The sequence below is a fragment of the Triturus cristatus genome, chromosome 4_2, assembly GCF_964204655.1.
Source record: "Triturus cristatus chromosome 4_2, aTriCri1.1, whole genome shotgun sequence".
NCBI lineage: Eukaryota > Metazoa > Chordata > Amphibia > Caudata > Salamandridae > Triturus > Triturus cristatus.
This window is the reverse complement of record NC_140586.1, coordinates 127,075,268-127,102,089: the sequence shown is the minus strand read 5'-3', so window position 1 is coordinate 127,102,089 and position 26,822 is coordinate 127,075,268.

The following is a 26,822-nucleotide window of genomic DNA, read 5'->3' as shown; positions in this document are numbered from 1 at the left end:
GACTGTAAATGACTACTGCATGTGAATTATCACTTTTGGAACTAAAATAAGTGTGTTTAGAGTCATTTTAATGCCTGAAATTGGTCGAAATAGAAGCTTCTGAGTAGGAGAAAAAGGCTGTAAAAATGGCAATTTTGGTCACATTGAGGCTTTAAAAAGTAGTTATTCAACACGAGGCCCAATCCAAATGACATTTTGAATCAATTTTTCTACAGTCCAAAAAAACAATTTTCTAATGAAAAACGATGACCCGTGCCCTGTTGAACTTTCTCCAGATGGTCAGAAATGGTAATTTTTTAATGTTTTATTTTTTGACTGTAAATGACTATTGCATGTGAATTATCACTTTTGAGACTAAAATAAATGTGTTAAGAGTCATTTTAATGCCTGAAATTGGTCGAAATAGAAGCTTCTGAGTAGGAGAAAAAGGCTGTAAACATAGCAATTTTGGTCACATTGAGGCTTTAACAAGTAGTTATTCAACACGAGGCCCAATCCAAAAGATAATTTGAATCAATTTTTCTACAGTCCAAAATATCAATTTTCTGATGAAAAACGATGACCCGTGACCTGTCGAACTTTCTCCAGATGGTCAGAAATGGTAATTTTTTAATGTTTTATTTTTTGACTGTAAATGACTACTGCATGTGAATTATCACTTTTGGAACTAAAATAAGTGTGTTTAGAGTCATTTTAATGCCTGAAATTGGTCGAAATAGAAGCTTCTGAGTAGGAGAAAAAGGCTGTAAAAATGGCAATTTTGGTCACATTGAGGCTTTAAAAAGAAGTTATTCAACACGAGGCCCAATCCAATTGACATTCAGAATCAATTTTTCTACAGTCCAAAAAATCAATTTTCTGATGAAAAACGATGACCCGACCTGTCAAACTTTCTCCAGATGGTCAGAAATGGTAATTTTTTAATGTTTTATTTTTTGACTGTAAATGATTAATGCATGTGAATTATCACTTTTGGAACTAAAATAAGTGTGTTTAGAGTCATTTTAATGCCTGAAATTAGTCGAAATAGAAGCTTCTTAGTAGGAGAAAAAGGCTGTAAAAATGGCAATTTTGGTCACATTGAGGCTTTAAAAAGTAGTTATTCAACATGAGGCACAACCCAAATGACATTTTGAATCAATTTTTCTACAGTCCAAAAAATCAATTTTCAGATGAAAAACGATGACCCGTGACCTGTTGAATTTTCTACAGATGGTCAGAAATCGTAATTTTTTTATGTTTTATTTTTTGACTGTAAATGACTAATGCATGTGAATTATCACTTTTGGAACTAAAATAAGTGTGTTTAGAGTCATTTTAATGCCTGAAATTAGTCGAAATAGAAGCTTCGTAGTAGGAGAAAAAGGCTATAAAAATGGCAATTTTGGTCACATTGAGGCTTTAAAAAGTAGTTATTCAACATGAGGCACAACCCAAATGACATTTTGAATCAATTTTTCTACAGTCCAAAAAATCAATTTTCTGATGAAAAACGATGACCCGTGACCTGTCGAACTTTCTCCAGATGGTCAGAAATGGTAATTTTTTAATGTTTTATTTTTTTACTGTAAATGACTACTGCATGTGAATTATCACTTTTGGAACTAAAATAAGTGTGTTTAGAGTCATTTTAATGCCTGAAATTGGTCGAAATAGAAGCTTCTAAGTGGGAGAAAAAGGCTGTAAAAATGGCAATTTTGGTCACATTGAGGCTTTAAAAAGAAGTTATTCAACACGAGGCCCAATCCAATTGACATTCAGAATCAATTTTTCTACAGTCCAAAAATCAATTTTCTGATGAAAAACGATGACCCGTGACCTGTCGAACTTTCTCCAGATGGTCAGAAATGGTAATTTTTTAATGTTTTAGTTTTTGACTGTAAATGACTACAGCATGTGAATTATCACTTTTGGAACTAAAATAAGTGTGTTTAGAGTCATTTTAATGCCTGAAATTGATCAAAATAGAAGCTTCTGAGTAGGAGAAAAAGGCTGTAAAAAAGGCAATTTTGGTCAATTGAGACTTTAAAAAGTAGTTATTCAACACGATGCCCAATCCAAATGACATTTTGAATCAATTTTTCTACAGTCCAAAAAAACAATTTTCTGATGAAAAACGATGACCCGTGACCTGTTGAATTTTCTCCAGTAGGTCAGAAATGGTAATTTTTTAATGTTTTATTTTTTGACTGTAAATGACTAATGCATGTGATTTATCACTTTTGGAACTAAAATAAGTGTGTTTAGAGTCATTTTAATGCCTGAAATTAGTCGAAATAGAAGCTTCTGAGTAGGAGAAAAAGGCTGTAAAAATGGCAATTTTGGTCACATTGAGGCCTTAAAAAGTAGTTATTCAACATGAGGCACAACCCAAATGACATTTTGAATCAATTTTTCTACAGTCCAAAAAATCAATTTTCTGATGAAAAATGATGACCCGTGACCTGTCGAACTTTCTCCAGATGGTCAGAAATGGTAATTTTTTAATGTTTTATTTTTTTACTGTAAATGACTACTGCATGTGAATTATCACTTTTGAGACTAAAATAAGTGTGTTTAGAGTCATTTTAATGCCTGAAATTGGTCGAAATAGAAGCTTCTGAGTAGGAGAAAAAGGCTGTAAACATAGCAATTTTGGTCACATTGAGGCTTTAACAAGTAGTTATTCAACACGAGGCCCAATCCAAAAGATAATTTGAATCAATTTTTCTACAGTCCAAAATATCAATTTTCTGATGAAAAACGATGACCCGTGACCTGTCGAACTTTCTCCAGATGGTCAGAAATGGTAATTTTTTAATGTTTTATTTTTTGACTGTAAATGACTACTGCATGTGAATTATCACTTTTGGAACTAAAATAAGTGTGTTTAGAGTCATTTTAATGCCTGAAATTGGTCGAAATAGAAGCTTCTGAGTAGGAGAAAAAGGCTGTAAACATAGCAATTTTGGTCACATTGAGGCTTTAACAAGTAGTTATTCAACACGAGGCCCAATCCAAAAGATAATTTGAATCAATTTTTCTACAGTCCAAAATATCAATTTTCTGATGAAAAACGATGACCCGTGACCTGTCGAACTTTCTCCAGATGGTCAGAAATGGTAATTTTTTAATGTTTTATTTTTTGACTGTAAATGACTTCTGCATGTGAATTATCACTTTTGGAACTAAAATAAGTGTGTTTAGAGTCATTTTAATGCCTGAAATTGGTCGAAATAGAAGCTTCTGAGTAGGAGAAAAAGGCTGTAAAAATGGCAATTTTGGTCACATTGAGGCTTTAAAAAGAAGTTATTCAACACGAGGCCCAATCCAATTGACATTCAGAATCAATTTTTCTACAGTCCAAAAAATCAATTTTCTGATGAAAAACGATGACCCAACCTGTCAAACTTTCTCCAGATGGTCAGAAATGGTAATTTTTTAATGTTTTATTTTCTGACTGTAAATGATTAATGCATGTGAATTATCACTTTTGGAACTAAAATAAGTGTGTTTAGAGTCATTTTAATGCCTGAAATTAGTCGAAATAGAAGCTTCTTAGTAGGAGAAAAAGGCTGTAAAAATGGCAATTTTGGTCACATTGAGGCTTTAAAAAGTAGTTATTCAACATGAGGCACAACCCAAATGACATTTTGAATCAATTTTTCTACAGTCCAAAAAATCAATTTTCAGATGAAAAACGATGACCCGTGACCTGTTGAATTTTCTACAGATGGTCAGAAATCGTAATTTTTTAATGTTTTATTTTTTGACTGTAAATGACTAATGCATGTGAATTATCACTTTTGGAACTAAAATAAGTGTGTTTAGAGTCAATTTAATGCCTGAAATTAGTCGAAATAGAAGCTTCTTAGTAGGAGAAAAAGGCTATAAAAATGGCAATTTTGGTCACATTGAGGCTTTAAAAAGTAGTTATTCAACATGAGGCACAACCCAAATGACATTTTGAATCAATTTTTCTACAGTCCAAAAAATCAATTTTCTGATGAAAAACGATGACCCGTGACCTGTCGAACTTTCTCCAGATGGTCAGAAATGGTAATTTTTTAATGTTTTAGTTTTTGACTGTAAATGACTACAGCATGTGAATTATCACTTTTGGAACTAAAATAAGTGTGTTTAGAGTCATTTTAATGCCTGAAATTGATCAAAATAGAAGCTTCTGAGTAGGAGAAAAAGGCTGTAAAAAAGGCAATTTTGGTCAATTGAGACTTTAAAAAGTAGTTATTCAACACGATGCCCAATCCAAATGACATTTTGAATCAATTTTTCTACAGTCCAAAAAAACAATTTTCTGATGAAAAACGATGACCCGTGACCTGTTGAATTTTCTCCAGTAGGTCAGAAATGGTAATTTTTTAATGTTTTATTTTTTGACTGTAAATGACTAATGCATGTGAATTATCACTTTTGGAACTAAAATAAGTGTGTTTAGAGTCATTTTAATGCCTGAAATTAGTCGAAATAGAAGCTTCTGAGTAGGAGAAAAAGGCTGTAAAAATGGCAATTTTGGTCACATTGAGGCCTTAAAAAGTAGTTATTCAACATGAGGCACAACCCAAATGACATTTTGAATCAATTTTTCTACAGTCCAAAAAATCAATTTTCTGATGAAAAACGATGACCCGTGACCTGTCGAACTTTCTCCAGATGGTCAGAAATGGTAATTTTTTAATGTTTTATTTTTTGACTGTAAATGACTACTGCATGTGAATTATCACTTTTGGAACTAAAATAAGTGTGTTTAGAGTCATTTTAATGCCTGAAATTGGTCGAAATAGAAGCTTCTGAGTAGGAGAAAAAGGCTGTAAAAATGGCAATTTTGGTCACATTGAGGCTTTAAAAAGTAGTTATTCAACACGAGGCCCAATCCAAATGACATTTTGAATCAATTTTTCTACAGTCCAAAAAAACAATTTTCTGACGAAAAACGATGACCCGTGACCTGTTGAATTTTCTCCAGTAGGTCAGAAATGGTAATTTTTTAATGTTTTATTTTTTGACTGTAAATGACTAATGCATGTGAATTATCACTTTTGGAACTAAAATAAGTGTGTTTAGAGTCATTTTAATGCCTGAAATTAGTCGAAATAGAAGCTTCTGAGTAGGAGAAAAAGGCTGTAAAAATGGCAATTTTGGTCACATTGGGGCTTTAAAAAGTAGTTATTCAACACGAGTCCCAATCCAAAAGACATTTTGAATCAATTTTTCTACAGTCCAAAAAATCTATTTTCTGATGAAAAACGATGACCCGTGACCTGTGGAACTTTCTCCAGATGGTCAGAAATGGTAATTTTTTAATGTTTTATTTGTTGACTGTAAATGACTACTGCATGTGAATTATCACTTTTGGAACTAAAATAAGTGTGTTTAGAGTCATTTTAATGCCTGAAATTGGTTGAAATAGAAGCTTCTGAGTAGGAGAAAAAGGATGTAAAAATGGCAATTTTGGTCACATTGAGGCTTTAAAAAGTAGTTATTCAACACGAGGCCCAATCCAAATGACATTTTGAATCAATTTTTCTACAGTCCAAAAAAACAATTTTCTGATGAAAAACGATGACCCGTGCCCTGTTGAACTTTCTCCAGATGGTCAGAAATGGTAATTTTTTAATGTTTTATTTTTTGAGTGTAAATGACTATTGCATGTGAATTATCACTTTTGAGACTAAAATAAGTGTGTTTAGAGTCATTTTAATGCCTGAAATTGGTCGAAATAGAAGCTTCTGAGTAGGAGAAAAAGGCTGTAAACATAGCAATTTTGGTCACATTGAGGCTTTAACAAGTAGTTATTCAACACGAGGCCCAATCCAAAAGATAATTTGAATCAATTTTTCTACAGTCCAAAATATCAATTTTCTGATGAAAAACGATGACCCGTGACCTGTCGAACTTTCTCTAGATGGTCAGAAATGGTAATTTTTTAATGTTTTATTTTTTGACTGTAAATGACTACTGCATGTGAATTATCACTTTTGGAACTAAAATAAGTGTGTTTAGAGTCATTTTAATGCCTGAAATTGGTCGAAATAGAAGCTTCTGAGTAGGAGAAAAAGGCTGTAAACATAGCAATTTTGGTCACATTGAGGCTTTAACAAGTAGTTATTCAACACAAGGCCCAATCCAAAAGATAATTTGAATCAATTTTTCTACAGTCCAAAATATCAATTTTCTGATGAAAAACGATGACCCGTGACCTGTCGAACTTTCTCCAGATGGTCAGAAATGGTAATTTTTTAATGTTTTATTTTTTGACTGTAAATGACTACTGCATGTGAATTATCACTTTTGGAACTAAAATAAGTGTGTTTAGAGTCATTTTAATGCCTGAAATTGGTCGAAATAGAAGCTTCTGAGTAGGAGAAAAAGGCTGTAAAAATGGCAATTTTGGTCACATTGAGGCTTTAAAAAGAAGTTATTCAACACGAGGCCCAATCCAATTGACATTCAGAATCAATTTTTCTACAGTCCAAAAAATCAATTTTCTGATGAAAAACGATGACCCGTGACCTGTCAAACTTTCTCCAGATGGTCAGAAATGGTAATTTTTTAATGTTTTATTTTTTGACTGTAAATGACTAATGCATGTGAATCATCACTTTTGGAACTAAAATAAGTGTGTTTAGAGTCATTTTAATGCCTGAAATTAGTCGAAATAGAAGCTTCTTAGTAGGAGAAAAAGGCTGTAAAAATGGCAATTTTGGTCACATTGAGGCTTTAAAAAGTAGTTATTCAACATGAGGCACCACCCAAATGACATTTTGAATCAATTTTTCTACAGTCCAAAAAATCAATTTTCAGATGAAAAACGATGACCCGTGACCTGTTGAATTTTCTCCAGATGGTCAGAAATGGTAATTTTTTAATGTTTTATTTTTTGACTGTAAATGACTAATGCATGTGAATTATCACTTTTGGAACTAAAATAAGTGTGTTTAGAGTCATTTTAATGCCTGAAATTAGTCGAAATAGAAGCTTCTTAGTAGGAGAAAAAGGCTGTACAAATGGCAATTTTGGTCACATTGAGGCTTTAACAAGTAGTTATTAAACACGAGGCCCAATCCAAAAGATAATTTGAATCAATTTTTCTACAGTCCAAAAAAACAATTTTCTGATGAAAAATTATGACCCGTGACCTATCGAACTTTCTCCAGATGGTCAGAAATGGTAATTTTTTAATGTTTTATTTTTTGACTGTAAATGACTACTGCATGTGAATTATCACTTTTGGAACTAAAATAAGTGATTGTAGAGTCATTTTAATGCCTGAAATTGGTTGAAATAGAAGCTTCTGAGTAGGAGAAAAAGGCTGTAAAAATGGCAATTTTTGTCACATTGAGGCTTTAAAAAGTAGTTATTCAACATGAGGCACAATCCAAATGACATTTTGAATGAATTTTTCTACAGTCCAAAAAATAAATTTTCTGATGAAAAACGATGACCCGTGACCTGTCAAACTTTCTCCAGATGGTCAGAAATGGTAATTTTTTAATGTTTTATTTTTGGACTGTAAATGACTACTGCATGTGAATTATCACTTTTGGAACTAAACTACGTGTGTTTAGAGTCATTTTAATGCCTGAAATTGGTCGAAATAGAAGCTTCTGAGTAGGAGAAAAATGCTGTAAAAATTGCAATTTTGGTCACATTGGGGCTTTAAAAAGTAGTTATTCAACACGAGGCCCAATCCAAAAGACATTTTGAATCAATTTTTCTACAGTCCAAAAAATCAATTTTCTGATGAAAAACGATGACCCGTGACCTGTCGAACTTTCTCCAGATGGTCAGAAATGGTAATTTTTTAATGTTTTATTTTTTTACTGTAAATGACTACTGCATGTGAATTATCACTTTTGGAACTAAAATAAGTGTGTTTAGAGTCATTTTAATGCCTCAAATTGGTCGAAATAGAAGCTTCTGAGTGGGAGAAAAAGGCTGTAAAAATGGCAATTTTGGTCACATTGAGGCTTTAAAAAGAAGTTATTCAACACGAGGCCCAATCCAATTGACATTCAGAATCAATTTTTCTACAGTCCAAAAATCAATTTTCTGATGAAAAACGATGACCCGTGACCTGTCGAACTTTCTCCAGATGGTCAGAAATGGTAATTTTTTAATGTTTTAGTTTTTGACTGTAAATGACTACAGCATGTGAATTATCACTTTTGGAACTAAAATAAGTGTGTTTAGAGTCATTTTAATGCCTGAAATTGATCAAAATAGAAGCTTCTGAGTAGGAGAAAAAGGCTGTAAAAAAGGCAATTTTGGTCAATTGAGACTTTAAAAAGTAGTTATTCAACACGATGCCCAATCCAAATGACATTTTGAATCAATTTTTCTACAGTCCAAAAAAACAATTTTCTGATGAAAAACGATGACCCGTGACCTGTTGAATTTTCTCCAGTAGGTCAGAAATGGTAATTTTTTAATGTTTTATTTTTTGACTGTAAATGACTAATGCATGTGATTTATCACTTTTGGAACTAAAATAAGTGTGTTTAGAGTCATTTTAATGCCTGAAATTAGTCGAAATAGAAGCTTCTGAGTAGGAGAAAAAGGCTGTAAAAATGGCAATTTTGGTCACATTGAGGCCTTAAAAAGTAGTTATTCAACATGAGGCACAACCCAAATGACATTTTGAATCAATTTTTCTACAGTCCAAAAAATCAATTTTCTGATGAAAAACGATGACCCGTGACCTGTCGAACTTTCTCCAGATGGTCAGAAATGGTAATTTTTTAATGTTTTATTTTTTTACTGTAAATGACTACTGCATGTGAATTATCACTTTTGAGACTAAAATAAGTGTGTTTAGAGTCATTTTAATGCCTGAAATTGGTCGAAATAGAAGCTTCTGAGTAGGAGAAAAAGGCTGTAAAAATGGCAATTTTTGTCACATTGAGGCTTTAAAAAGTAGTTATTCAACATGAGGCACAATCCAAATGACATTTTGAATGAATTTTTCTACAGTCCAAAAAATAAATTTTCTGATGAAAAACGATGACCCGTGACCTGTCAAACTTTCTCCAGATGGTCAGAAATGGTAATTTTTTAATGTTTTATTTTTGGACTGTAAATGACTACTGCATGTGAATTATCACTTTTGGAACTAAACTACGTGTGTTTAGAGTCATTTTAATGCCTGAAATTGGTCGAAATAGAAGCTTCTGAGTAGGAGAAAAAGGCTGTAAAAATGGCAATTTTGGTCACATTGGGGCTTTAAAAAGTAGTTATTCAACACGAGTCCCAATCCAAAAGACATTTTGAATCAATTTTTCTACAGTCCAAAAAATCAATTTTCTGATGAAAAACGATGACCCGTGACCTGTCGAACTTTCTCCAGATGGTCAGAAATGGTAATTTTTTAATGTTTTATTTTTTTACTGTAAATGACTACTGCATGTGAATTATCACTTTTGGAACTAAAATAAGTGTGTTTAGAGTCATTTTAATGCCTCAAATTGGTCGAAATAGAAGCTTCTGAGTGGGAGAAAAAGGCTGTAAAAATGGCAATTTTGGTCACATTGAGGCTTTAAAAAGAAGTTATTCAACACGAGGCCCAATCCAATTGACATTCAGAATCAATTTTTCTACAGTCCAAAAATCAATTTTCTGATGAAAAACGATGACCCGTGACCTGTCGAACTTTCTCCAGATGGTCAGAAATGGTAATTTTTTAATGTTTTAGTTTTTGACTGTAAATGACTACAGCATGTGAATTATCACTTTTGGAACTAAAATAAGTGTGTTTAGAGTCATTTTAATGCCTGAAATTGATCAAAATAGAAGCTTCTGAGTAGGAGAAAAAGGCTGTAAAAAAGGCAATTTTGGTCAATTGAGACTTTAAAAAGTAGTTATTCAACACGATGCCCAATCCAAATGACATTTTGAATCAATTTTTCTACAGTCCAAAAAAACAATTTTCTGATGAAAAACGATGACCCGTGACCTGTTGAATTTTCTCCAGTAGGTCAGAAATGGTAATTTTTTAATGTTTTATTTTTTGACTGTAAATGACTAATGCATGTGAATTATCACTTTTGGAACTAAAATAAGTGTGTTTAGAGTCATTTTAATGCCTGAAATTAGTCGAAATAGAAGCTTCTGAGTAGGAGAAAAAGGCTGTAAAAATGGCAATTTTGGTCACATTGAGGCCTTAAAAAGTAGTTATTCAACATGAGGCACAACCCAAATGACATTTTGAATCAATTTTTCTACAGTCCAAAAAATCAATTTTCTGATGAAAAACGATGACCCGTGACCTGTCGAACTTTCTCCAGATGGTCAGAAATGGTAATTTTTTAATGTTTTATTTGTTGACTGTAAATGACTACTGCATGTGAATTATCACTTTTGGAACTAAAATAAGTGTGTTTAGAGTCATTTTAATGCCTGAAATTGGTTGAAATAGAAGCTTCTGAGTAGGAGAAAAAGGATGTAAAAATGGCAATTTTGGTCACATTGAGGCTTTAAAAAGTAGTTATTCAACACGAGGCCCAATCCAAATGACATTTTGAATCAAATTTTCTACAGTCCAAAAAAACAATTTTCTGATGAAAAACGATGACCCGTGCCCTGTTGAACTTTCTCCAGATGGTCAGAAATGGTAATTTTTTAATGTTTTATTTTTTGAGTGTAAATGACTATTGCATGTGAATTATCACTTTTGAGACTAAAATAAGTGTGTTTAGAGTCATTTTAATGCCTGAAATTGGTCGAAATAGAAGCTTCTGAGTAGGAGAAAAAGGCTGTAAACATAGCAATTTTGGTCACATTGAGGCTTTAACAAGTAGTTATTCAACACGAGGCCCAATCCAAAAGATAATTTGAATCAATTTTTCTACAGTCCAAAATATCAATTTTCTGATGAAAAACGATGACCCGTGACCTGTCGAACTTTCTCTAGATGGTCAGAAATGGTAATTTTTTAATGTTTTATTTTTTGACTGTAAATGACTACTGCATGTGAATTATCACTTTTGGAACTAAAATAAGTGTGTTTAGAGTCATTTTAATGCCTGAAATTGGTCGAAATAGAAGCTTCTGAGTAGGAGAAAAAGGCTGTAAACATAGCAATTTTGGTCACATTGAGGCTTTAACAAGTAGTTATTCAACACGAGGCCCAATCCAAAAGATAATTTGAATCAATTTTTCTACAGTCCAAAATATCAATTTTCTGATGAAAAACGATGACCCGTGACCTGTCGAACTTTCTCCAGATGGTCAGAAATAGTAATTTTTTAATGTTTTATTTTTTGACTGTAAATGACTACTGCATGTGAATTATCACTTTTGGAACTAAAATAAGTGTGTTTAGAGTCATTTTAATGCCTGAAATTGGTCGAAATAGAAGCTTCTGAGTAGGAGAAAAAGGCTGTAAAAATGGCAATTTTGGTCACATTGAGGCTTTAAAAAGAAGTTATTCAACACGAGGCCCAATCCAATTGACATTCAGAATCAATTTTTCTACAGTCCAAAAAATCAATTTTCTGATGAAAAACGATGACCCGTGACCTGTCAAACTTTCTCCAGATGGTCAGAAATGGTAATTTTTTAATGTTTTATTTTTTGACTGTAAATGACTAATGCATGTGAATCATCACTTTTGGAACTAAAATAAGTGTGTTTAGAGTCATTTTAATGCCTGAAATTAGTCGAAATAGAAGCTTCTTAGTAGGAGAAAAAGGCTGTAAAAATGGCAATTTTGGTCACATTGAGGCTTTAAAAAGTAGTTATTCAACATGAGGCACCACCCAAATGACATTTTGAATCAATTTTTCTACAGTCCAAAAAATCAATTTTCAGATGAAAAACGATGACCCGTGACCTGTTGAATTTTCTCCAGATGGTCAGAAATGGTAATTTTTTAATGTTTTATTTTTTGACTGTAAATGACTAATGCATGTGAATTATCACTTTTGGAACTAAAATAAGTGTGTTTAGAGTCATTTTAATGCCTGAAATTAGTCGAAATAGAAGCTTCTTAGTAGGAGAAAAAGGCTGTACAAATGGCAATTTTGGTCACATTGAGGCTTTAACAAGTAGTTATTAAACACGAGGCCCAATCCAAAAGATAATTTGAATCAATTTTTCTACGGTCCAAAAAAACAATTTTCTGATGAAAAATTATGACCCGTGACCTATCGAACTTTCTCCAGATGGTCAGAAATGGTAATTTTTTAATGTTTTATTTTTTGACTGTAAATGACTACTGCATGTGAATTATCACTTTTGGAACTAAAATAAGTGATTGTAGAGTCATTTTAATGCCTGAAATTGGTTGAAATAGAAGCTTCTGAGTAGGAGAAAAAGGCTGTAAAAATGGCAATTTTTGTCACATTGAGGCTTTAAAAAGTAGTTATTCAACATGAGGCACAATCCAAATGACATTTTGAATGAATTTTTCTACAGTCCAAAAAATAAATTTTCTGATGAAAAACGATGACCCGTGACCTGTCAAACTTTCTCCAGATGGTCAGAAATGGTAATTTTTTAATGTTTTATTTTTGGACTGTAAATGACTACTGCATGTGAATTATCACTTTTGGAACTAAACTACGTGTGTTTAGAGTCATTTTAATGCCTGAAATTGGTCGAAATAGAAGCTTCTGAGTAGGAGAAAAAGGCTGTAAAAATGGCAATTTTGGTCACATTGGGGATTTAAAAAGTAGTTATTCAACACAAGTCCCAATCCAAAAGACATTTTGAATCAATTTTTCTACAGTCCAAAAAATCAATTTTCTGATGAAAAACGATGACCCGTGACCTGTCGAACTTTCTCCAGATGGTCAGAAATGGTAATTTTTTAATGTTTTATTTTTTGACTGTAAATGACTAATGCATGTGAATTATCACTTTTGGAACTAAAATAAGTGTGTTTAGAGTCATTTTAATGCCTGAAATTAGTCGAAATAGAAGCTTCTGAGTAGGAGAAAAAGGCTGTAAAAATGGCAATTTTGGTCACATTGAGGCCTTAAAAAGTAGTTATTCAACATGAGGCACAACCCAAATGACATTTTGAATCAATTTTTCTACAGTCCAAAAAATCAATTTTCAGATGAAAAACGATGACCCGTGACCTGTTGAATTTTCTCCAGATGGTCAGAAATGGTAATTTTTTAATGTTTTATTTTTTGACTGTAAATGACTAATGCATGTGAATTATCACTTTTGGAACTAAAATAAGTGTGTTTAGAGTCATTTTAATGCCTGAAATTAGTCGAAATAGAAGCTTCTTAGTAGGAGAAAAAGGCTGTACAAATGGCAATTTTGGTCACATTGAGGCTTTAACAAGTAGTTATTAAACACGAGGCCCAATCCAAAAGATAATTTGAATCAATTTTTCTACGGTCCAAAAAAACAATTTTCTGATGAAAAATTATGACCCGTGACCTATCGAACTTTCTCCAGATGGTCAGAAATGGTAATTTTTTAATGTTTTATTTTTTGACTGTAAATGACTACTGCATGTGAATTATCACTTTTGGAACTAAAATAAGTGATTGTAGAGTCATTTTAATGCCTGAAATTGGTTGAAATAGAAGCTTCTGAGTAGGAGAAAAAGGCTGTAAAAATGGCAATTTTTGTCACATTGAGGCTTTAAAAAGTAGTTATTCAACATGAGGCACAATCCAAATGACATTTTGAATGAATTTTTCTACAGTCCAAAAAATAAATTTTCTGATGAAAAACGATGACCCGTGACCTGTCAAACTTTCTCCAGATGGTCAGAAATGGTAATTTTTTAATGTTTTATTTTTTGACTGTAAATGACTACTGCATGTGAATTATCACTTTTGGAACTAAAATAAGTGTGTTTAGAGTCATTTTAATGCCTGAAATTGGTCGAAATAGAAGCTTCTGAGTAGGAGAAAAAGGCTGTAAAAATGGCAATTTTGGTCACATTGAGGCTTTAAAAAGTAGTTATTCAACACGAGGCCCAATCCAAATGACATTTTGAATCAATTTTTCTACAGTCCAAAAAAACAATTTTCTAATGAAAAACGATGACCCGTGCCCTGTTGAACTTTCTCCAGATGGTCAGAAATGGTAATTTTTTAATGTTTTATTTTTTGACTGTAAATGACTATTGCATGTGAATTATCACTTTTGAGACTAAAATAAGTGTGTTTAGAGTCATTTTAATGCCTGAAATTGGTCGAAATAGAAGCTTCTGAGTAGGAGAAAAAGGCTGTAAACATAGCAATTTTGGTCACATTGAGGCTTTAACAAGTAGTTATTCAACATGAGGCACAACCCAAATGACATTTTGAATCAATTTTTCTACAGTCCAAAAAATCAATTTTCAGATGAAAAACGATGACCCGTGACCTGTTGAATTTTCTACAGATGGTCAGAAATCGTAATTTTTTAATGTTTTATTTTTTGACTGTAAATGACTACTGCATGTGAATTATCACTTTTGGAACTAAAATAAGTGTGTTTAGAGTCATTTTAATGCCTGAAATTGGTCGAAATAGAAGCTTCTGAGTAGGAGAAAAAGGCTGTAAAAATGGCAATTTTGGTCACATTGAGGCTTTAAAAAGTAGTTATTCAACACGAGGCCCAATCCAAATGACATTTTGAATCAATTTTTCTACAGTCCAAAAAAACAATTTTCTGATGAAAAACGATGACCCGTGCCCTGTTGAACTTTCTCCAGATGGTCAGAAATGGTAATTTTTTAATGTTTTATTTTTTGAGTGTAAATGACTATTGCATGTGAATTATCACTTTTGAGACTAAAATAAGTGTGTTTAGAGTCATTTTAATGCCTGAAATTGGTCGAAATAGAAGTTTCTGAGTAGGAGAAAAAGGCTGTAAACATAGCAATTTTGGTCACATTGAGGCTTTAACAAGTAGTTATTCAACACGAGGCCCAATCCAAAAGATAATTTGAATCAATTTTTCTACAGTCCAAAATATCAATTTTCTGATGAAAAACGATGACCCGTGACCTGTCGAACTTTCTCTAGATGGTCAGAAATGGTAATTTTTTAATGTTTTATTTTTTGACTGTAAATGACTACTGCATGTGAATTATCACTATTGGAACTAAAATAAGTGTGTTTAGAGTCATTTTAATGCCTGAAATTGGTCGAAATAGAAGCTTCTGAGTAGGAGAAAAAGGCTGTAAAAATAGCAATTTTGGTCACATTGAGGCTTTAAAAAGTAGTTATTCAACACGAGGCCCAATCCAATTGACATTTTGAATCAATTTTTCGACAGTCCAAAAAAAATCAATTTTCTGATGAAAAACGATGACCCGTGACCTGTCAAACTTTCTCTAGATGGTCAGAAATGGTAATTTTTTAACGTTTTATTTTTTGACTGTAAATGACTACTGCATGTGAATTATCACTTTTGGAACTAAACTACGTGTGTTTAGAGTCATTTTAATGCCTGAAATTGGTCGAAATAGAAGCTTCTGAGTAGGAGAAAAAGGCTGTAAAAATGGCAATTTTGGTCACATTGGGGCTTTAAAAAGTAGTTATTCAACACGAGTCCCAATCCAAAAGACATTTTGAATCAATTTTTCTACAGTCCAAAAAATCAATTTTCTGATGAAAAACGATGACCCGTGACCTGTTGAATTTTCTCAAGTAGGTCAGAAATGGTAATTTTTTAATGTTTTATTTTTTGACTGTAAATGACTAATGCATGTGAATTATCACTTTTGGAACTAAAATAAGTGTGTTTAGAGTTATTTTAATGCCTGAAATTAGTCGAAATAAAAGCTTCTGAGTAGGAGAAAAAGGCTGTAAAAATGGCAATTTTGGTCACATTGAGGCCTTAAAAAGTAGTTATTCAACATGAGGCACAACCCAAATGACATTTTGAATCAATTTTTCTACAGTCCAAAAAATCAATTTTCTGATGAAAAACGATGACCCGTGACCTGTCGAACTTTCTCCAGATGATCAGAAATGGTAATTTTTTAATGTTTTATTTGTTGACTGTAAATGACTACTGCATGTGAATTATCACTTTTGGAACTAAAATAAGTGTGTTTAGAGTCATTTTAATGCCTGAAATTGGTCGAAATAGAAGCTTCTGAGTAGGAGAAAAAGGCTGTAAAAATGGCAATTTTGGTCACATTGGGGCTTTAAAAAGTAGTTATTCAACACGAGTCCCAATCCAAAAGACATTTTGAATCAATTTTTCTACAGTCCAAAAAATCAATTTTCTGATGAAAAACGATGACCCGTGACCTGTGGAACTTTCTCCAGATGGTCAGAAATGGTAATTTTTTAATGTTTTAGTTTTTGACTGTAAATGACTACAGCATGTGAATTATCACTTTTGGAACTAAAATAAGTGTGTTTAGAGTCATTTTAATGCCTGAAATTGATCAAAATAGAAGCTTCTGAGTAGGAGAAAAAGGCTGTAAAAATGGCAATTTTGGTCATATTGAGGCTTTAAAAAGTAGTTATTCAACACGATGCCCAATCCAAATGACATTTTGAATCAATTTTTCTACAGTCCACAAAAACAATTTTCTGACGAAAAACGATGACCCGTGACCTGTTGAATTTTCTCCAGTAGGTCAGAAATGGTAATTTTTTAATGTTTTATTTTTTGACTGTAAATGACTAATGCATGTGAATTATCACTTTTGGAACTAAAATAAGTGTGTTTAGAGTCATTTTAATGCCTGAAATTAGTCGAAATAGAAGCTTCTGAGTAGGAGAAAAAGGCTGTAAAAATGGCAATTTTGGTCACATTGAGGCCTTAAAAAGTAGTTATTCAACATGAGGCACAACCCAAATGACATTTTGAATCAATTTTTCTACAGTCCAAAAAATCAATTTTCTGATGAAAAACGATGACCCGTGACCTGTCGAACTTTCTCCAGATGGTCAGAAATGGTAATTTTTTAATGTTTTATTTGTTGACTGTAAATGACTACTGCATGTGAATTATCACTTTTGGAACTAAAATAAGTGTGTTTAGAGTCATTTTAATGCCTGAAATTGGTTGAAATAGAAGCTTCTGAGTAGGAGAAAAAGGATGTAAAAATGGCAATTTTGGTCACATTGAGGCTTTAAAAAGTAGTTATTCAACACGAGGCCCAATCCAAATGACATTTTGAATCAATTTTTCTACAGTCCAAAAAAACAATTTTCTGATGAAAAACGATGACCCGTGCCCTGTTGAACTTTCTCCAGATGGTCAGAAATGGTAATTTTTTAATGTTTTATTTTTTGAGTGTAAATGACTATTGCATGTGAATTATCACTTTTGAGACTAAAATAAGTGTGTTTAGAGTCATTTTAATGCCTGAAATTGGTCGAAATAGAAGCTTCTGAGTAGGAGAAAAAGGCTGTAAACATAGCAATTTTGGTCACATTGAGGCTTTAACAAGTAGTTATTCAACACGAGGCCCAATCCAAAAGATAATTTGAATCAATTTTTTTACAGTCCAAAATATCAATTTTCTGATGAAAAACGATGACCCGTGACCTGTCGAACTTTCTCTAGATGGTCAGAAATGGTAATTTTTTAATGTTTTATTTTTTGACTGTAAATGACTACTGCATGTGAATTATCACTTTTGGAACTAAAATAAGTGTGTTTAGAGTCATTTTAATGCCTGAAATTGGTCGAAATAGAAGCTTCTGAGTAGGAGAAAAAGGCTGTAAACATAGCAATTTTGGTCACATTGAGGCTTTAACAAGTAGTTATTCAACACAAGGCCCAATCCAAAAGATAATTTGAATCAATTTTTCTACAGTCCAAAATATCAATTTTCTGATGAAAAACGATGGCCCGTGACCTGTCAAACTTTCTCCAGATGGTCAGAAATGGTAATTTTTTAATGTTTTATTTTTTGACTGTAAATGACTAATGCATGTGAATCATCACTTTTGGAACTAAAATAAGTGTGTTTAGAGTCATTTTAATGCCTGAAATTAGTCGAAATAGAAGCTTCTTAGTAGGAGAAAAAGGCTGTAAAAATGGCAATTTTGGTCACATTGAGGCTTTAAAAAGTAGTTATTCAACATGAGGCACCACCCAAATGACATTTTGAATCAATTTTTCTACAGTCCAAAAAATCAATTTTCAGATGAAAAACGATGACCCGTGACCTGTTGAATTTTCTCCAGATGGTCAGAAATGGTAATTTTTTAATGTTTTATTTTTTGACTGTAAATGACTAATGCATGTGAATTATCACTTTTGGAACTAAAATAAGTGTGTTTAGAGTCATTTTAATGCCTGAAATTAGTCGAAATAGAAGCTTCTTAGTAGGAGAAAAAGGCTGTACAAATGGCAATTTTGGTCACATTGAGGCTTTAACAAGTAGTTATTAAACACGAGGCCCAATCCAAAAGATAATTTGAATCAATTTTTCTACAGTCCAAAAAAACAATTTTCTGATGAAAAATTATGACCCGTGACCTATCGAACTTTCTCCAGATGGTCAGAAATGGTAATTTTTTAATGTTTTATTTTTTGACTGTAAATGACTACTGCATGTGAATTATCACTTTTGGAACTAAAATAAGTGATTGTAGAGTCATTTTAATGCCTGAAATTGGTTGAAATAGAAGCTTCTGAGTAGGAGAAAAAGGCTGTAAAAATGGCAATTTTTGTCACATTGAGGCTTTAAAAAGTAGTTATTCAACATGAGGCACAATCCAAATGACATTTTGAATGAATTTTTCTACAGTCCAAAAAATAAATTTTCTGATGAAAAACGATGACCCGTGACCTGTCAAACTTTCTCCAGATGGTCAGAAATGGTAATTTTTTAATGTTTTATTTTTGGACTGTAAATGACTACTGAATGTGAATTATCACTTTTGGAACTAAACTACGTGTGTTTAGAGTCATTTTAATGCCTGAAATTGGTCGAAATAGAAGCTTCTGAGTAGGAGAAAAAGGCTGTAAAAATTGCAATTTTGGTCACATTGGGGCTTTAAAAAGTAGTTATTCAACACTAGTCCCAATCCAAAAGACATTTTGAATCAATTTTTCTACAGTCCAAAAAATCAATTTTCTGATGAAAAACGATGACCCGTGACCTGTCGAACTTTCTCCAGATGGTCAGAAATGGTAATTTTTTAATGTTTTATTTTTTTACTGTAAATGACTACTGCATGTGAATTATCACTTTTGGAACTAAAATAAGTGTGTTTAGAGTCATTTTAATGCCTCAAATTGGTCGAAATAGAAGCTTCTGAGTGGGAGAAAAAGGCTGTAAAAATGGCAATTTTGGTCACATTGAGGCTTTAAAAAGAAGTTATTCAACACGAGGCCCAATCCAATTGACATTCAGAATCAATTTTTCTACAGTCCAAAAATCAATTTTCTGATGAAAAACGATGACCCGTGACCTGTCGAACTTTCTCCAGATGGTCAGAAATGGTAATTTTTTAATGTTTTAGTTTTTGACTGTAAATGACTACAGCATGTGAATTATCACTTTTGGAACTAAAATAAGTGTGTTTAGAGTCATTTTAATGCCTGAAATTGATCAAAATAGAAGCTTCTGAGTAGGAGAAAAAGGCTGTAAACAAGGCAATTTTGGTCAATTGAGACTTTAAAAAGTAGTTATTCAACACGATGCCCAATCCAAATGACATTTTGAATCAATTTTTCTACAGTCCAAAAAAACAATTTTCTGATGAAAAACGATGACCCGTGACCTGTTGAATTTTCTCCAGTAGGTCAGAAATGGTAATTTTTTAATGTTTTATTTTTTGACTGTAAATGACTAATGCATGTGAATTATCACTTTTGGAACTAAAATAAGTGTGTTTAGAGTCATTTTAATGCCTGAAATTAGTCGAAATAGAAGCTTCTGAGTAGGAGAAAAAGGCTGTAAAAATGGCAATTTTGGTCACATTGAGGCCTTAAAAAGTAGTTATTCAACATGAGGCACAACCCAAATGACATTTTGAATCAATTTTTCTACAGTCCAAAAAATCAATTTTCTGATGAAAAACGATGACCCGTGACCTGTCGAACTTTCTCCAGATGGTCAGAAATGGTAATTTTTTAATGTTTTATTTTTTTACTGTAAATGACTACTGCATGTGAATTATCACTTTTGGAACTAAAATAAGTGTGTTTAGAGTCATTTTAATGCCTGAAATTGGTCGAAATAGAAGCTTCTGAGTAGGAGAAAAAGGCTGTAAAAATGGCAATTTTGGTCACATTGAGGCTTTAAAAAGTAGTTATTCAACACGAGGCCCAATCCAAATGACATTTTGAATCAATTTTTCTACAGTCCAAAAAAACAATTTTCTAATGAAAAACGATGACCCGTGCCCTGTTGAACTTTCTCCAGATGGTCAGAAATGGTAATTTTTTAATGTTTTATTTTTTGACTGTAAATGACTATTGCATGTGAATTATCACTTTTGAGACTAAAATAAGTGTGTTTAGAGTCATTTTAATGCCTGAAATTGGTCGAAATAGAAGCTTCTGAGTAGGAGAAAAAGGCTGTAAACATAGCAATTTTGGTCACATTGAGGCTTTAACAAGTAGTTATTCAACACGAGGCCCAATCCAAAAGATAATTTGAATCAATTTTTCTACAGTCCAAAATATCAATTTTCTGATGAAAAACGATGACCCGTGACCTGTCGAACTTTCTCCAGATGGTCAGAAATGGTAATTTTTTAATGTTTTATTTTTTGACTGTAAATGACTACTGCATGTGAATTATCACTTTTGGAACTAAAATAAGTGTGTTTAGAGACATTTTAATGCCTGAAATTGGTCGAAATAGAAGCTTCTGAGTAGGAGAAAAAGGCTGTAAACATAGCAATTTTGGTCACATTGAGGCTTTAACAAGTAGTTATTCAACACGAGGCCCAATCCAAAAGATAATTTGAATCAATTTTTCTACAGTCCAAAATATCAATTTTCTGATGAAAAACGATGACCCGTGACCTGTCGAACTTTCTCCAGATGGTCAGAAATGGTAATTTTTTAATGTTTTATTTTTTGACTGTAAATGACTTCTGCATGTGAATTATCACTTTTGGAACTAAAATAAGTGTGTTTAGAGTCATTTTAATGCCTGAAATTGGTCGAAATAGAAGCTTCTGAGTAGGAGAAAAAGGCTGTAAAAATGGCAATTTTGGTCACATTGAGGCTTTAAAAAGAAGTTATTCAACACGAGGCCCAATCCAATTGACATTCAGAATCAATTTTTCTACAGTCCAAAAAATCAATTTTCTGATGAAAAACGATGACCCGACCTGTCAAACTTTCTCCAGATGGTCAGAAATGGTAATTTTTTAATGTTTTATTTTTTGACTGTAAATGATTAATGCATGTGAATTATCACTTTTGGAACTAAAATAAGTGTGTTTAGAGTCATTTTAATGCCTGAAATTAGTCGAAATAGAAGCTTCTTAGTAGGAGAAAAAGGCTGTAAAAATGGCAATTTTGGTCACATTGAGGCTTTAAAAAGTAGTTATTCAACATGAGGCATAACCCAAATGACATTTTGAATCAATTTTTCTACAGTCCAAAAAATCAATTTTCAGATGAAAAACGATGACCCGTGACCTGTTGAATTTTCTACAGATGGTCAGAAATCGTAATTTTTTAATGTTTTATTTTTTGACTGTAAATGACTAATGCATGTGAATTATCACTTTTGGAACTAAAATAAGTGTGTTTAGAGTCAATTTAATGCCTGAAATTAGTCGAAATAGAAGCTTCTTAGTAGGAGAAAAAGGCTATAAAAATGGCAATTTTGGTCACATTGAGGCTTTAAAAAGTAGTTATTCAACATGAGGCACAACCCAAATGACATTTTGAATCAATTTTTCTACAGTCCAAAAAATCAATTTTCTGATGAAAAACGATGACCCGTGACCTGTCGAACTTTCTCCAGATGGTCAGAAATGGTAATTTTTTAATGTTTTAGTTTTTGACTGTAAATGACTACAGCATGTGAATTATCACTTTTGGAACTAAAATAAGTGTGTTTAGAGTCATTTTAATGCCTGAAATTGATCAAAATAGAAGCTTCTGAGTAGGAGAAAAAGGCTGTAAAAAAGGCAATTTTGGTCAATTGAGACTTTAAAAAATAGTTATTCAACACGATGCCCAATCCAAATGACATTTTGAATCAATTTTTCTACAGTCCAAAAAAACAATTTTCTGATGAAAAACGATGACCCGTGACCTGTTGAATTTTCTCCAGTAGGTCAGAAATGGTAATTTTTTAATGTTTTATTTTTTGACTGTAAATGACTAATGCATGTGAATTATCACTTTTGGAACTAAAATAAGTGTGTTTAGAGTCATTTTAATGCCTGAAATTAGTCGAAATAGAAGCTTCTGAGTAGGAGAAAAAGGCTGTAAAAATGGCAATTTTGGTCACATTGAGGCCTTAAAAAGTAGTTATTCAACATGAGGCACAACCCAAATGACATTTTGAATCAATTTTTCTACAGTCCAAAAAATCAATTTTCTGATGAAAAACGATGACCCGTGACCTGTCGAACTTTCTCCAGATGGTCAGAAATGGTAATTTTTTAATGTTTTATTTTTTTACTGTAAATGACTACTGCATGTGAATTATCACTTTTGGAACTAAAATAAGTGTGTTTAGAGTCATTTTAATGCCTGAAATTGGTCGAAATAGAAGCTTCTGAGTAGGAGAAAAAGGCTGTAAAAATGGCAATTTTGGTCACATTGAGGCTTTAAAAAGTAGTTATTCAACACGAGGCCCAATCCAAATGACATTTTGAATCAATTTTTCTACAGTCCAAAAAAACAATTTTCTAATGAAAAACGATGACCCGTGCCCTGTTGAACTTTCTCCAGATGGTCAGAAATGGTAATTTTTTAATGTTTTATTTTTTGACTGTAAATGACTATTGCATGTGAATTATCACTTTTGAGACTAAAATAAGTGTGTTTAGAGTCATTTTAATGCCTGAAATTGGTCGAAATAGAAGCTTCTGAGTAGGAGAAAAAGGCTGTAAACATAGCAATTTTGGTCACATTGAGGCTTTAACAAGTAGTTATTCAACACGAGGCCCAATCCAAAAGATAATTTGAATCAATTTTTCTACAGTCCAAAATATCAATTTTCTGATGAAAAACGATGACCCGTGACCTGTCGAACTTTCTCCAGATGGTCAGAAATTGTAATTTTTTAATGTTTTATTTTTTGACTGTAAATGACTACTGCATGTGAATTATCACTTTTGGAACTAAAATAAGTGTGTTTAGAGTCATTTTAATGCCTGAAATTGGTCGAAATAGAAGCTTCTGAGTAGGAGAAAAAGGCTGTAAACATAGCAATTTTGGTCACATTGAGGCTTTAACAAGTAGTTATTCAACACGAGGCCCAATCCAAAAGATAATTTGAATCAATTTTTCTACAGTCCAAAATATCAATTTTCTGATGAAAAACGATGACCCGTGACCTGTCGAACTTTCTCCAGATGGTCAGAAATGGTAATTTTTTAATGTTTTATTTTTTGACTGTAAATGACTTCTGCATGTGAATTATCACTTTTGGAACTAAAATAAGTGTGTTTAGAGTCATTTTAATGCCTGAAATTGGTCGAAATAGAAGCTTCTGAGTAGGAGAAAAAGGCTGTAAAAATGGCAATTTTGGTCACATTGAGGCTTTAAAAAGAAGTTATTCAACACGAGGCCCAATCCAATTGACATTCAGAATCAATTTTTCTACAGTCCAAAAAATCAATTTTCTGATGAAAAACGATGACCCGACCTGTCAAACTTTCTCCAGATGGTCAGAAATGGTAATTTTTTAATGTTTTATTTTTTGACTGTAAATGATTAATGCATGTGAATTATCACTTTTGGAACTAAAATAAGTGTGTTTAGAGTCATTTTAATGCCTGAAATTAGTCGAAATAGAAGCTTCTTAGTAGGAGAAAAAGGCTGTAAAAATGGCAATTTTGGTCACATTGAGGCTTTAAAAAGTAGTTATTCAACATGAGGCACAATCCAAATGACATTTTGAATCAATTTTTCTACAGTCCAAAAAAACAATTTTCTGACGAAAAACGATGACCCGTGACCTGTTGAATTTTCTCCAGTAGGTCAGAAATGGTAATTTTTTAATGTTTTATTTTTTGACTGTAAATGACTAATGCATGTGAATTATCACTTTTGGAACTAAAATAAGTGTGTTTAGAGTCATTTTAATGCCTGAAATTAGTCGAAATAGAAGCTTCTGAGTAGGAGAAAAAGGCTGTAAAAATGGCAATTTTGGTCACATTGAGGCCTTAAAAAGTAGTTATTCAACATGAGGCACAACCCAAATGACATTTTGAATCAATTTTTCTACAGTCCAAAAAATCAATTTTCTGATGAAAAACGATGACCCGTGACCTGTCGAACTTTCTCCAGATGGTCAGAAATGGTAATTTTTTAATGTTTTATTTTTTGACTGTAAATGACTACTGCATGTGAATTATCACTTTTGGAACTAAAATAAGTGTGTTTAGAGTCATTTTAATGCCTGAAATTGGTCGAAATAGAAGCTTCTGAGTAGGAGAAAAAGGCTGTAAAAATGACAATTTTGGTCACATTGAGGCTTTAAAAAGTAGTTATTCAACACGAGGCCCAATCCAAATGACATTTTGAATCAATTTTTCTACAGTCCAAAAAAACAATTTTCTAATGAAAAACGATGACCCGTGCCCTGTTGAACTTTCTCCAGATGGTCAGAAATGGTAATTTTTTAATGTTTTATTTTTTGACTGTAAATGACTATTGCATGTGAATTATCACTTTTGAGACTAAAATAAATGTGTTAAGAGTCATTTTAATGCCTGAAATTGGTCGAAATAGAAGCTTCTGAGTAGGAGAAAAAGGCTGTAAACATAGCAATTTTGGTCACATTGAGGCTTTAACAAGTAGTTATTCAACACGAGGCCCAATCCAAAAGATAATTTGAATCAATTTTTCTACAGTCCAAAATATCAATTTTCTGATGAAAAACGATGACCCTCTGACCTGTCGAACTTTCTCCAGATGGTCAGAAATGGTAATTTTTTAATGTTTTATTTTTTGACTGTAAATGACTACTGCATGTGAATTATCACTTTTGGAACTAAAATAAGTGTGTTTAGAGTCATTTTAATGCCTGAAATTGGTCGAAATAGAAGCTTCTGAGTAGGAGAAAAAGGCTGTAAACATAGCAATTTTGGTCACATTGAGGCTTTAACAAGTAGTTATTCAACACGAGGCCCAATCCAAAAGATAATTTGAATCAATTTTTCTACAGTCCAAAATATCAATTTTCTGATGAAAAACGATGACCCGTGACCTGTCGAACTTTCTCCAGATGGTCAGAAATGGTAATTTTTTAATGTTTTATTTTTTGACTGTAAATGACTACTGCATGTGAATTATCACTTTTGGAACTAAAATAAGTGTGTTTAGAGTCATTTTAATGCCTGAAATTGGTCGAAATAGAAGCTTCTGAGTAGGAGAAAAAGGCTGTAAAAATGGCAATTTTGGTCACATTGAGGCTTTAAAAAGAAGTTATTCAACACGAGGCCCAATCCAATTGACATTCAGAATCAATTTTTCTACAGTCCAAAAAATCAATTTTCTGATGAAAAACGATGACCCGACCTGTCAAACTTTCTCCAGATGGTCAGAAATGGTAATTTTTTAATGTTTTATTTTTTGACTGTAAATGATTAATGCATGTGAATTATCACTTTTGGAACTAAAATAAGTGTGTTTAGAGTCATTTTAATGCCTGAAATTAGTCGAAATAGAAGCTTCTTAGTAGGAGAAAAAGGCTGTAAAAATGGCAATTTTGGTCACATTGAGGCTTTAAAAAGTAGTTATTCAACATGAGGCACAACCCAAATGACATTTTGAATCAATTTTTCTACAGTCCAAAAAATCAATTTTCAGATGAAAAACGATGACCCGTGACCTGTTGAATTTTCTACAGATGGTCAGAAATCGTAATTTTTTTATGTTTTATTTTTTGACTGTAAATGACTAATGCATGTGAATTATCACTTTTGGAACTAAAATAAGTGTGTTTAGAGTCATTTTATGCCTGAAATTAGTCGAAATAGAAGCTTCGTAGTAGGAGAAAAAGGCTATAAAAATGGCAATTTTGGTCACATTGAGGCTTTAAAAAGTAGTTATTCAACATGAGGCACAACCCAAATGACATTTTGAATCAATTTTTCTACAGTCCAAAAAATCAATTTTCTGATGAAAAACGATGACCCGTGACCTGTCGAACTTTCTCCAGATGGTCAGAAATGGTAATTTTTTAATGTTTTATTTTTTTACTGTAAATGACTACTGCATGTGAATTATCACTTTTGGAACTAAAATAAGTGTGTTTAGAGTCATTTTAATGCCTGAAATTGGTCGAAATAGAAGCTTCTAAGTGGGAGAAAAAGGCTGTAAAAATGGCAATTTTGGTCACATTGAGGCTTTAAAAAGAAGTTATTCAACACGAGGCCCAATCCAATTGACATTCAGAATCAATTTTTCTACAGTCCAAAAAATCAATTTTCTGATGAAAAACGATGACCCGTGACCTGTCCAACTTTCTCCAGATGGTCAGAAATGGTAATTTTTTAATGTTTTATTTTTTGACTGTAAATGACTACTGCATGTGAATTATTACTTTTGGAACTAAAATAAGTGTGTTTAGAGTCATTTTAATGCCTGAAATTGGTCGAAATAGAAGCTTCTGAGTAGGAGAAAAAGGCTGTAAAAATGGCAATTTTGGTCACATTGAGGCTTTAAAAAGTAGTTTTTCAACATGAGGCACAATCCAAATGACATTTTGAATCAATTTTTCTACAGTCCAAAAAATCAATTTTCTG